The following is a 12,143-nucleotide window of genomic DNA, read 5'->3' on the forward strand; positions in this document are numbered from 1 at the left end:
ACACAAAAAAAAAAAAAATTCTAAAAATTGTAGCAAAGAAACTCACCATGCCTATCACTAAATGCTTTGGACTGTCTACATTCTAAAAAAGGGTTATTTGGGGGGGTATTTTTGCTGTCCTGGCATTTTAGGGCTTTCAGGAAATGAGATCAGCAGTCAGAACATCAGGACTGATCAGTTTTCAATTATATGTACCATAGTTCGTAGATTAACTTTCACACAAACTAAATAATATACACCGATTTGACTTTTTTTACTTTTTATATAGCAAAAAAAAAATTTGGTACAGTATTCCGAGTAATTGTCACTTTAAAATGTTAAGCACTGAAATCTGAAAAATGCCATGGGCAGGAAGGGATTCAAACAGTCCAGTCTTGAAGTGATTAAAGAAAAACTTCATTAATAAAAGTGGGGACTACTTGACAACTACTCAGACAATAAATACCTTAGCAGTGGCGGCCCGTAATGCAGGGCGCAAGGGTGCCGCCCCCCTAATTTACAAGCCGGGTGCATGGATTCCACTGGGTTTTTTTTTTTTTTTTTTGGAAGCATGCGAGGCTTTAAAAAAAGGGTGGCGTGGGTCGGCGGGTGGATTGTTTGAACCCCCCCAAAAAAAATAAATTTATATAGATAGAGATATATATATATATATATATATATATATATATATATATATATATATATATATATATATATATATATATATATATATATATATATATATACACACACACACAGTGGGGCAAAAAGTATTTAGTCAGCCACCAATTGTGCAAGTTCTCCCACTTAAAAAGATGAGAGAGGCCTGTAATTGTCATCATAGGTATACCTCAACTATGAGAGACAAAATGTGGAAACAAATCCAGACGATCACAATGTCTGATTTTTGAAAGAATTTATTTGCAAATTATGGTGGAAAATAAGTATTTGGTCAATATTAAAAGTTCATCTCAATGCTTTGTTATATATCCTTTGTTGGCAATGACAGAGGTAAAATGTTTTCTGTAAGCCTTCACAAGGTTGTCGCACACTGTTGCTGGTATGTTGGCCCATTCCTCCATGCAGATCACCTCTAGAGCAGTGATGTTTTGGGGCTGTCGCTGGGCAACACGGACTTTCAACTCCCTCCAAAAGGTTTTCTATGGGGTTTAGATCTAGAGACAGGCTAGGCCACTGCAGGACCTTGAAATGCTTCTTACAAAGCCACTCCTTCATTGCCCGGGCAGTGTGTTTGGGATCATTGTCATGCTGAAAGACCCAGCCACGTTTCATGTTCAATGCCCTTGCTGATGGGAGGAAGTTTGCACTCAAAATCACACGATACATGGCCCCATTCATTCTTTCATGTACACGGATCAGTCGTCCTGTTCCCTTTGCAGAGAAACAGCCCCAAACATGATGTTGCCACCCCCGTGCTTCACAGTAGGTATGGTGTTCTTTGGTTGCAATTCAGCATCCTCTCTCCTCCAAACACGACGAGTTGTGTTTCTACCAAACAGTTCTACTTTGGTTTCATCTGACCATATGACATTCTCCCCCAATCCTCTTCTGGATCATCCAAATGTTCTCTAGCAAACCTCAGACGGGCCCGGACATGTACTGGCTTAAGCAGGGGGACACGTCTGGCACTGCAAGATCTGAGTCCCTGGTGGCGTAGTGTGTTACCGATGGTAGCCTTTGTTACGTTGGTCCCAGCTCTGTGCAGGTCTCAGGTTTCTGGGATTTTTGCTCACCGTTCTTGTGATCATTTTGACCCCACGGGGTGAGATCTTGCGTGGAGGGAGATTAGAAGTGGTCTTGTATGTCTTCCATTTTCTAATTGTTGCTCCCACAGTTGATTTCTTCACACTAAGCTGCTTGCCTATTGCAGATTGTCTTCCCAGCCTGGTGCAGGTCTACAATTTTGTTTCTGGTGTCCTTCGACAGCTCTTTGGTCTTCACCATAGTGGAGTTTGGAGTGTGACTGTTTGAGGTTGTGGACAGGTGTCTTTTATACTGATAACAATTTCAAACAGGTGCCATTAATACAGGTAATCAGTGGAGGACAGAGGAGCCTCTTAAAGAAGAAGATACAGGTCTGTGAGAGCCAGAAATCTTGATTGTTTGTAGGTGACCAAATACTTATTTTCCACCATGATTTGCAAATAAATTCTTTCAAAAATCAGACAATGTTATTGTCTGGATTTGTTTCCACATTTTGTCTCTCATAGTTGAGGTATACCTATGACGACAATTATAGGCCTCTCTCATCTTTTTAAGTGGGAGAACTTGCACAATTGGTGGCTGACTAAATACTTTTTTGCCCCAATATATATATATATATATATATATATATATATATATATATATATATATATATACACACCGGTATACCACCAGCTGCCACTGCACCTTAGTAAGGAAAATGTAAAGTGCAGGATGGTTTACAGATTGCTGCAGTAGGAATATGTTTGTACAGCATAGATTGGATCTATGTAACATACAACACAATGTGTGAAGTGCAGTTGTCAGAACATGTAATTTGCAACATACTGTATTATCCTATGGAGTGCAGTTGTCAAGACTACTTAACATTTAACTTTATGTATACAGTGCAGCTCTCAGAACTTTGTAGCAAACATAGCGTGCTGCTGTACAGTCATCAGGACTGTGTCATGTGCAACATAGCTTATAGATTGCAGAAGTCAGGTCTACAGAGCTGTGTTCTGGCAGTGTCTTGGGTTGGGCTGTGTGTGTCTCAGCCATTTAGAGTAAGCCTTGCATTTTTATCAAGGAATATACCATTAATGTACTTATGCAGAAATAAAAAAGCTTTCTATTTATTGTGCACACCCCTTACCTCTGTGTCCAGCTGGTGTATGAAAAAACTTCTCCATTACTTCCTGGACAGACCTTTGGACTTGACAAAGGAAGGAGTTTACCAGCTGACCTCATTAGCACACACCCTGCATCAACTACCCTCCTATAAGAGATCATTACCACCCCTCATCAGGTGCACGTTTTGCCAATGCAATTAGTGAATATCATTCTCACTAAATACACAGCCATAGATCGTTCATGTGGCAGAGTGTTCAGGCACTGAGCGATAAGATAACAGCCTATGTAGATAGAGCTGTAATATTGAAAACAGAAGTGGTATGTCCTCACCATACATCCTGATTGTGCAATCCCCTTTAGATCTACCATCAACTATATAGTGCAAGGGCCTGACTGATTGGATACAGTGTGATTGGATAGATGGTGTTTCCTATTTTATAGTTTTGGTAAATCTAAAAGGAGATTGTACAATCAGAGTGTATAGTGTATGGCCACCTTTATACACCAAAATTTACCTAGTTGCACTTTTGCAGTTGCCCGCTTCTTCAGGAGAATATAGAGGATATAGATACTAAAATACAAGTAAAGAATATAAGTATATATACATACACACACACACACACACACACACACAAACACACGATCATAACAGGTTCATATAGTTCTGTTTAGGAACCTATTATCATGTTAGCAGTCAGAGTAATGTGGAAAAACTCACCCAAGGTCCAAGCCTAGCCACCAGGCAGTCACGTAGGGGGGCGCCAAGGGAGAAGACCCGGGGTGAGTTGAAAGCAGATACACCAGAGCCACTGGAACTGCCTCTATATGTATTACATAGGTATACATAAGTATATGCAATATAATTAGTGTTTATATATTTATTATATTTTTTTTTTTGGATTTACATGCTAATATAATGTTAAAAGCTATAGTGGATCCCAGTTATGGCAATAATGGAAACACTAGATGGAACAAATGCTGGACTTCACTAGACTGGAATGGTCCCTTCCCAGGATATATGGCATGAAAAATGGATTGCCATATAGGTAGAGTTGTTAAGCGGTATGACATACCTAGAGATGTATAAGGAAATGATAAAGAGCTAGTGATTGCAAATTATAAAAGGTATTGATTTCTCTGTGTATAAAAATCACAGAAGATATTACCCTATATAAAAATACAAATACATAGGAGATAGTATAACTCACCCCAGCACCTGTACCGCCAACAAAAGCCTAAAATGCCAGTGATGATGGTGACACAGTACTAATTCTGCTTAGAGCTATAGCTTGTGTAAAGATGCAGGGTACATGCCTCCAGTATGCTCCCATAAGCCAGTATATAAACCAGCATATGCTACTCTAATGCCCCGTACACACGATCGGACATTGATCGGACATTCCGACAACAAAATCCATTGATTTTTTCCGACGGATGTTGGCTCAAACTTGTTTTGCGTACACACGGTCGCGCAAAGTTGTCGGAATTTCCGATTGCCAAGAACGCGGTGACATACACCACGTACGATGAGACTAGAAAAGGGCAGGTCCGAACCAAGCGCGGCACCCTTTGGGCTCTTTTTGCTAATCTCCTGTTAGTAAAAGTTTGGTGAGAGACGATTTGCGCTTTTTCAGACTCGTGGTTTTCAGATCGTTTTCTGCTGTTCAGTTTGTGCTTGTGGGTTTGTATCTGCTCTCGTGCAGCGAGTTACGCGTGACTCTTGTCATTGTGTTCTTGTTCGTTCGTTACTGTTTTTCAGGTCGCTCTTCACAGGCCTTGCTGTTCTTCAGTGCGTTCTGTTACTGCGTTCTGAGCAGCCGACCGTTTTCTAGCCATGTTGCGTATACATACTCCTTGTAGAGTTCGTGCTGTGCGGGGGCTTGGTGTTGGGGTCCTGACCTTGACACAAGTCCAGTTCTTGGTCCATGAACTCCTCCCCACCCTGTTCATGGACCAAGAATTAGTTGCTTCAGCGTGACCAGTTCTGTCAAATGCCTTTGCTCCGTGAGATCCATGAGAATAATCCTGATGATTTCAGGAACTTTCCCTGGATGACGGACCCCGTATTTCACTGTTTGTTGGCTTTGCTGACCCCCTATATCAGCAGGCAGGATACCTGCATGAGGCAAGCCATCACTCCGGAGCAGAGGCTCATTGCCACCCTGCGGTACTTGGCGACGGGGAGAAGCCTGCAGGACTTGAAGTTCTCAACAGGCATCTCCCCCCAGGCTGCGGGGATCATTATCCCAGAGACCTGTTCTGCCATCATCCAGGTCCTGCAGAAGGAGTATATTAAGGTAGGATTTATCCTTTAACATCACATTTTATTGTATTTAATGTTTGATAATATATTGTATTTCTTTCCTCATTCCCAAATTACCATGATTGTAATATGCTGTGAATGTCCTCATGCAGGCTGGATTTTTATGTAATTATTTTTTTCTCCTTCATACACATTTGCCTTCACTTACCTCCCCAGCATGGTCTCCTGGCCCTATATTCACCTCATGTAGTCACTTAACAATGTATTTTATCAGCTCCATAGTAGTGCTTTACCCTAAAAACCCTCTAAAATGCTTTTAAATGTGATTTGTGCTTTAAATTCAGGCAGCGTGCCAGAGGCTTTTTTTGGGGGGTCCCCAAATCATTTGGAACCCTCCCTCCCCCAACTGCTAAGTCAGCTGATACCAATTCTCTATGTATCCTCAATCATCTATCTGCTGACTTTGCCAAACCCATACACACTATACCCATCTCTTGTGGTCAGATTCATGGATGAATTCCCCAAAGCATGTAGTGCAAGGGCCTGCCTGTATATTGTATACTTTTTAAAGTTTTTATCTTGATAGGTAATAGTAGAATTTCCAAAATGTGCTCAAATGTGTACAGTGTGTATTTATATCTTTGTATTATGACACGTCTTACCTGTCCAGTGGGCTGCCAATAGTGTAACTAAGGAGGGTCTGGCCAAAGTTATACCCATTATTTAGGCATTCATCTCTCAATGAAGTGGAGAGGGTTACCTGTCCAAGAGCTCCCCCCCAAAATGTTAAAAATGGCCCATGGGGGGGGGATCTGATAGGTGTACCTTAGACTTTGGTCTTTAAAAACTCCCTCAAATAAATATTATCTTGATGTTGGCCAAGAATGTTTGTGTCTAATCTGCTTTCCCTGTTTATGTGCAAAATAACACATTTTTTGTTGTTGTTTGAATCCACAGTCTCCTTCCACGCCACAGGAATGGCAGACTGTGGCCTCCCACTTTGCCCAGCGGTGGGACTTTCCTAACTGCGGAGGGGCAATTGATAGGAAACACGTCCACGTTGTCCCACCACCCAACCCTGGGTCATACTATTATAATTATAAGGGGTTCAATAGTATTGTGATGTTGGCGGTGGTGTCGGCTACTTACGAGTTCCTGTATGTGGACGTGGGGAAGAATGGCCAGATGTCCGATGGTGGAGTCATCGCCCAGATGGAGTTCTACAGGTGTCTCCAGAATGGCAGCTTGGACTTGGAGTTTATACTCCGCCATGTGTATGGGTGTAAGAAATAGGCGGAACCGGCTGGCCATGATTCCAAACGTGTTCTCCACCACTCTTCTGGCTCTGGCCAGCTGGTAATTAAAAACCCTATGGTCCGGGGTGAGGGTCCTCATCGGGAATGGCCGCATAAGATGGTCCCCCAGTGCAAATGCTTCATCCACAACAAAGACAAATGGGAGTCCTTCCACATTGTCTTCTGGAGGTGGCAAGTCCAAGCTGCCATTCTGGAGACACCTGTAGAACTCCGTCTGGGCGATGACTCCACCATCGGACATCTGGCCATTCTTCCCCACGTCCACATACAGGAACTCGTAAGTAGCCGACACCACCGCCAACATCACAATACTATTGAACCCCTTATAATTATAATAGTATGACCCAGAGTTGGGTGGTGGGACAATGTGGACGTGTTTCCCATCAATTGCCCCTCTGCAGTTAGGAAAGTCCCACCGCTGGGCAAAGTGGGAGGCCACAGTCTGCCATTCCTGTGGCGTGGAAGGAGACTGTGGAGTCAAACAACAACAAAAAATTAGTTATTTTGCACATAAACAGGGAAAGCAGATTAGACACAAACATTCTTGGCCAACATCAAGATAACATTTATTTGAGGGAGTTTTTAAAGACCAAAGTCTAAGGTACACCTATCAGATCCCCCCCCCCCCATGGGCCATTTTTAACATTTTGGGGGGGGGGCTCTTGGACAGGTAACCCTCTCCACTTCATTGAGAGATGAATGCCTAAATAATGGGTATTACTTTGGCCAGACCCTCCTTAGTTACACTATTGGCAGCCCACTGGACAGGTAAGATGTGTCATAATACAAAGATATAAATACACACTATACACATTTGAGCACATTTGGAAATTCTACTATTACCTATCAAGATAAAAACTTTAAAAAGTATACAGTATACAGGCAGGCCCTTGCACTACATGCTTTGGGGAATTCATCCATGAATCTGACCACTAAAGAGATGGGTATAGTGTGTATGGGTTTGGCAAAGTCAGCAGATAGATGATTGAGGATACATAGAGAATTGGTATCAGCTGACTTAGCAGTTGGGGGGAGGGAGGGTTCCAAATGATTTGGGGACCCCCCAAAAAAAGCCTCTGGCACTCTGCCTGAATTTAAAGCACAAATCACATTTAAAAACATTTATGTCCCCAGACTGTGGTACTATGAGAGACTGCGATTTCTGTCAGACCAGACTGAAGTCAGGGAATCCCTCTCAACCCTTCCTTCCACTCTTCCTTCCACCCCAGCTGAGGCTTCCGACGTCCAACCTGGGACTTTCCAGCCAGGAAGAAGTTGAGGAGCCCAGCTTTAGCCAGGTATAGCATTCTTCGACAGATTTATGATCATTAAATAAATGATGTTTACTAGATGTTATTATTGATCACTAATTGCTAATTTAATAAAGTGTTTTACATATCAATAGACAGTAGTGGGCAAAAATAATTGGGACAAGAATGAAAAATGCTGGGCTCAGAATGATAGTCTTTTATATTTGTTAACATTCAATTTGCAACAGTCATGAGGTGAAAATTGTGTGTGATTGATGAAGAAAAAACTAAAACTATGTCCCTTTTTCATACACAGGAAGACCTCAGCCAGGATGAGCCTCTGGAATGTGGCACACAGGAGGAGGCTGTGGAATGTGGCAGCCAGGAGGAGGCGGGGGTTAGTGGCAGCCAGGAGGAGGCGGGGCTAAGTGGCAGCCAGGAGAAGCCTGGGACCAGTAGGAGCCTGACCGAATCGCAGGTCCCTCCCCTCCGCCTTCCAACCAAAAGACCCAGGAAGGGGAGTCACGTGCAGGATTCAGCTCTCAGGCTCATTCAGGAGGCTTCTGCATCCCTCAGAGCCACCCCCACTCCTGAAGAGGCCTTTGCCTGCATGGCTGCCACCAAACTGCAGGGCATGCAGGAGGGCCAACGCCAGCTGTGTGAGGACCTTCTTTATAAAGTCTTAAGGGGATGAGGGGCGAAATCACACCCAATACCCACGTGAGTGAGTTGGACCATCCTCCTCCTCCTCCTCCTGCCACAACTCCACCAACACAACCTGGAAGGAAGACCAGAGAGTGATGACCCTGGGTTCAGTCTGGTCTGGCAAAAGATGCAGGTTGTGGTATGACCACAGCCTGGGGACATAGATGTCATCTGCTGCCTTCAGGATCTCTGGGACTTCTGGACCAGACTGCACTCCCTTATATATGGACTCCTCAGGCCACCAATTTTGCAGTAAAATAAATTGATGTGTGCCCTGGGGGCCAAAGGCTTCACCAATTTCCGCTGTTTCTCCAGCGTTGCCTCCCTCTTTGGTTATGAGCCCTTAATAAAGGTTTTTTGGTTTCAATTAGACTCGCCTATGTGTGTTTTCCTTCAAAAAGGACAGTTTGTGAGGAGGCAGGTACATTTCAAAATACAATGTGAAATTAACAAGAGACACCAACACCAAGCAATCTCCTTGAGATTAAATAATATAGATAAAATAATAATGGTGTGGTGGTAACTTGACACACAAAACACACACAAAAATATTCTGGATGTTAAATAACTAAAAAAAAAAAAAAAAAAAAAAAAAAAAAAAACAAGATCAGCCTTGAAAAAAATACAAACCTAAAAAAAAATCACATCAGGCTTGAAAAAAACAAAAAAAAACAAAAAAAAAATGATATAGATTTTTGGTCAGATGTGACAAATCATAATATATTGAGGGAATCACGATAAATAAGAAAGAAGTTTGTGAGAACTCTGTGTGAATATCAGCAGCAAAACTACTTTGTTCTTCCTGCATTATAAAGAAGAAGAGAGTGCGCTGTTTTAAACAATTTTAAACATTGCAGCGTGAAGAAAGTGCTCTATCCATTCTGAGCGCTAATTTTACCAGACCGAGCTGTTCCGTCTCAGGAATTTCTTCTGAGCATGCGTGGCACTTTGTGCGTTGGAATTGTCCACACACGGTCGGAATTGAAGCGATCGGATTTTGTTGTCGGAAAATTTTATAGCCTGCTCTCAAACTGTGTGTCGGGAAATCCGATGGAAAAAGTCCAATGGAGCCCACACACGGTCGGAATTTCCGAGAACACGCTCCGATCGCACATTTTCCGTCGGAAAATCCGACCGTGTGTACGGGGCATAATACATAATGATGTAATAAGCACATTACCTTTTGGGAGAGATGTGCCAGCAAGCAGCCCCCAAATACCACTCCAACCCTGGGATGCCCAGCCGGTTCGGCGCACGCTCGTTGCAGTCTGAGTCCGTGGCGGATAGGGCAGAAGCCCGTGATGAGGCGCCCTAAAAGCAAGATTGAAACAAGCCAGGAACTGGGTCAAACAACCATAAAGGGACATGCATGCAGCCGAGGGAGCCACATCCTGCAGAGCCCGACCATTCGCCACAGAAGCAAGAGGGAGGACAGGGAGCATAGATGCCTCCCCTCTTTCCTCCCCCTATAAGAATCACATGCTCACCCAGATCCAAATACCGAAGCGCCCCCCAGAGGCTGCACAGCCAGGCCTGGGTACCAGCAGGGCAAGTTTACCACAAAACTCTGAAAGTGTAAATAGTACAACATTGTATCGAATAAACAAAAGAAAATATTGGCATATAAAAAGGAAAACAAAAAAGGTACATTTATGAACCCTCGAAATGCAGTTCTACCGTAAATATAATCAATTAGATTAAACTCTAGTGTTCCATATACTAGACAGGATTGTGGAATAGATGTGGAAAATGAGAAAGGAAAAATAAAAAACAAATGTGGACATAAAACCAAACAAGGGAAGGGGAAAAGAGGAAGGGAAAGAGGGAAGGTGTTGGAGGGGAAGGAAAAGGGGGGGGGGCAGATTGGGAAAGAGTCACAGGAAAGATTTGTAAGTGTGCATTTAATTCAGCCCTGGAGGACTTAGTGCATTCAAGTGCTCAATCCAGAGCGTTTCAGGCGGCAAAATTTGTCGATCCCAGTCACCCCCCCAGGGGTCTGGGGAGGTTCCCTCAATAAAAGGAGACTACGTTGGCCCTGTGTAGTGTGTTGCTGGCGTTATAGGGAGATAGAGAGAGAAAGAGTGTGTAATTTCATTTACTTTGAGCAGGCAGTTTATTCATTTAGGTAGATCTCACTGCAGACTGTTCCTGCTGTATAGGGATGAGCTTTGAGTTCGAGTCAGAGGGGGTCACCCGTTACGGGTAACCCCGCCCCCTCTGACATCACAGGTAATGCCACAGGGAAGTCCCCGTGCGTCAGAGAGGGGCGGGGTCACCGGGTGGCCCCGCCCTCCGTTATATAAGAACCGTCAGAAGAGGAGAAGCGTCACACAGCGGGAGCCTTCCATCCAATCGTGGATGCGTAGCAGCCCGAGAAGAAGATAAAGACAAGGAGGTGCCGCGGAGGAAGATGCTGGACGAGAACACCAGAAGAACCATAACAACCAGAAGAGGAAGAAGATGGAGGAAGAAACCAAAGCATGAAGGAAGAAAGAAGTTAGAAGAAAGAAGATAGAAGAAATAAAGGAATTGTCAAAAACTGTCTCTTGTCATTTTTAACATTTTTGACAGTTTTTTTGTGAAATGGTAGGGGTACTTTTGTACCACCTTACCATTTCACACAGGGGGGAGGGCCGGGATCTGGGGCTCCCCTTGTTAAAGGGGGCTTCCAGATTCCGATAAGCACCCCACCCGCAGACCCCCACAACCACCGCCCAGGGTTGTGGGGATGAGGCCCTTGTCCTCATCAACATGGGGACAAGGTGCTTTGGGGGGCTACCCCAAAGCACCCTCCCAATGTTAAGGGCATGTGGCCTGGTACGGTTCGGGGGGGGCGCTCTCTCATCTCCCCCCTCTTTTCCTGTGGCCTGCCAGGTTGCGTGCTCAGATAAGGGTCTGGTATGGATTTTTGGGGGGACCCCACGCCAATTTTTGGCGCGGGGTTCCCCTTAAAATCCATACCAGACCTGAAGGGCCTGGTATTGAATTTAGGGGGACCCCCCATTGTCATTTTTTTTTCAATTTTGGTTCGGGGTTCCCCTGTGGGGAATTCCCATGCCCTTTTTATCAATGAACTTTTATGTGTATTGTCGGACCGGCAATTCATTAATAGCCGCAAGTAGTTTAAATGACTTTTTTTCCTTTGAAATGTCATTTTGCTGTCAGACTGTTCTAAACACGGGAAACATGCGCCCCTTTACAGGCATACTATAGACACCCCCCAGGTACGAAATTTAAAGGAATATTACTCTTTTATTGTTTAACTTTAAGCATTATTAAAATCACTGCTCCCGAAAAAACGCCCGTTTTTAAAACTTTTTTTTGCATTGATCCATGTCCCCTGGGGCAGGACCCGGGTCCCCAAACACTTTTTAGGACAATACCATGCATATTAACCTCTAAAATGAGCACTTTTGATTTCAAACGTTCGAGTCCCATATACTTCAATGGGGGTTCCAAAGTTCTTGCGAAGTTTTGGTCTGTTCGCAAGTTCTGGTGCGAACCGAACCAAGGGGGGGTGTTTGGATCATCCTTACTGCTGTACTATTTCTAATCTACTTCAGGCAGGCATTTGATCCAGTTTAGCTAGATTTCACTGCAGACCGTTCCTGCTGTACTATTTCTAAACTACTTCAGGCAGGCATTTGATCCAGTTTAGCTAGATCTCACTGCAGACCGTTTATGTTCTGTTCCTAATATACTACAGGCAGGCAGTTCATTCAGTTAGTTGCAGTATATTCAGTACTGTATCCTGCGCAGCTAGATCTCGCTGCAGACCATTCCTGTTGTTCT

General features: G+C 43.7%; 1 protein-coding gene across 1 annotated transcript in view; it reads left to right on the forward strand.

The window, feature by feature from the left end:
* DRGX (dorsal root ganglia homeobox) overlaps positions 1 to 12,143 on the forward strand; it is a 408,932-nt gene that overhangs the window by 173,503 nt on the left and 223,286 nt on the right. The window lies entirely within an intron of this gene.

This window comes from Aquarana catesbeiana, linkage group LG08, assembly GCF_042186555.1.
Source record: "Aquarana catesbeiana isolate 2022-GZ linkage group LG08, ASM4218655v1, whole genome shotgun sequence".
NCBI lineage: Eukaryota > Metazoa > Chordata > Amphibia > Anura > Ranidae > Aquarana > Aquarana catesbeiana.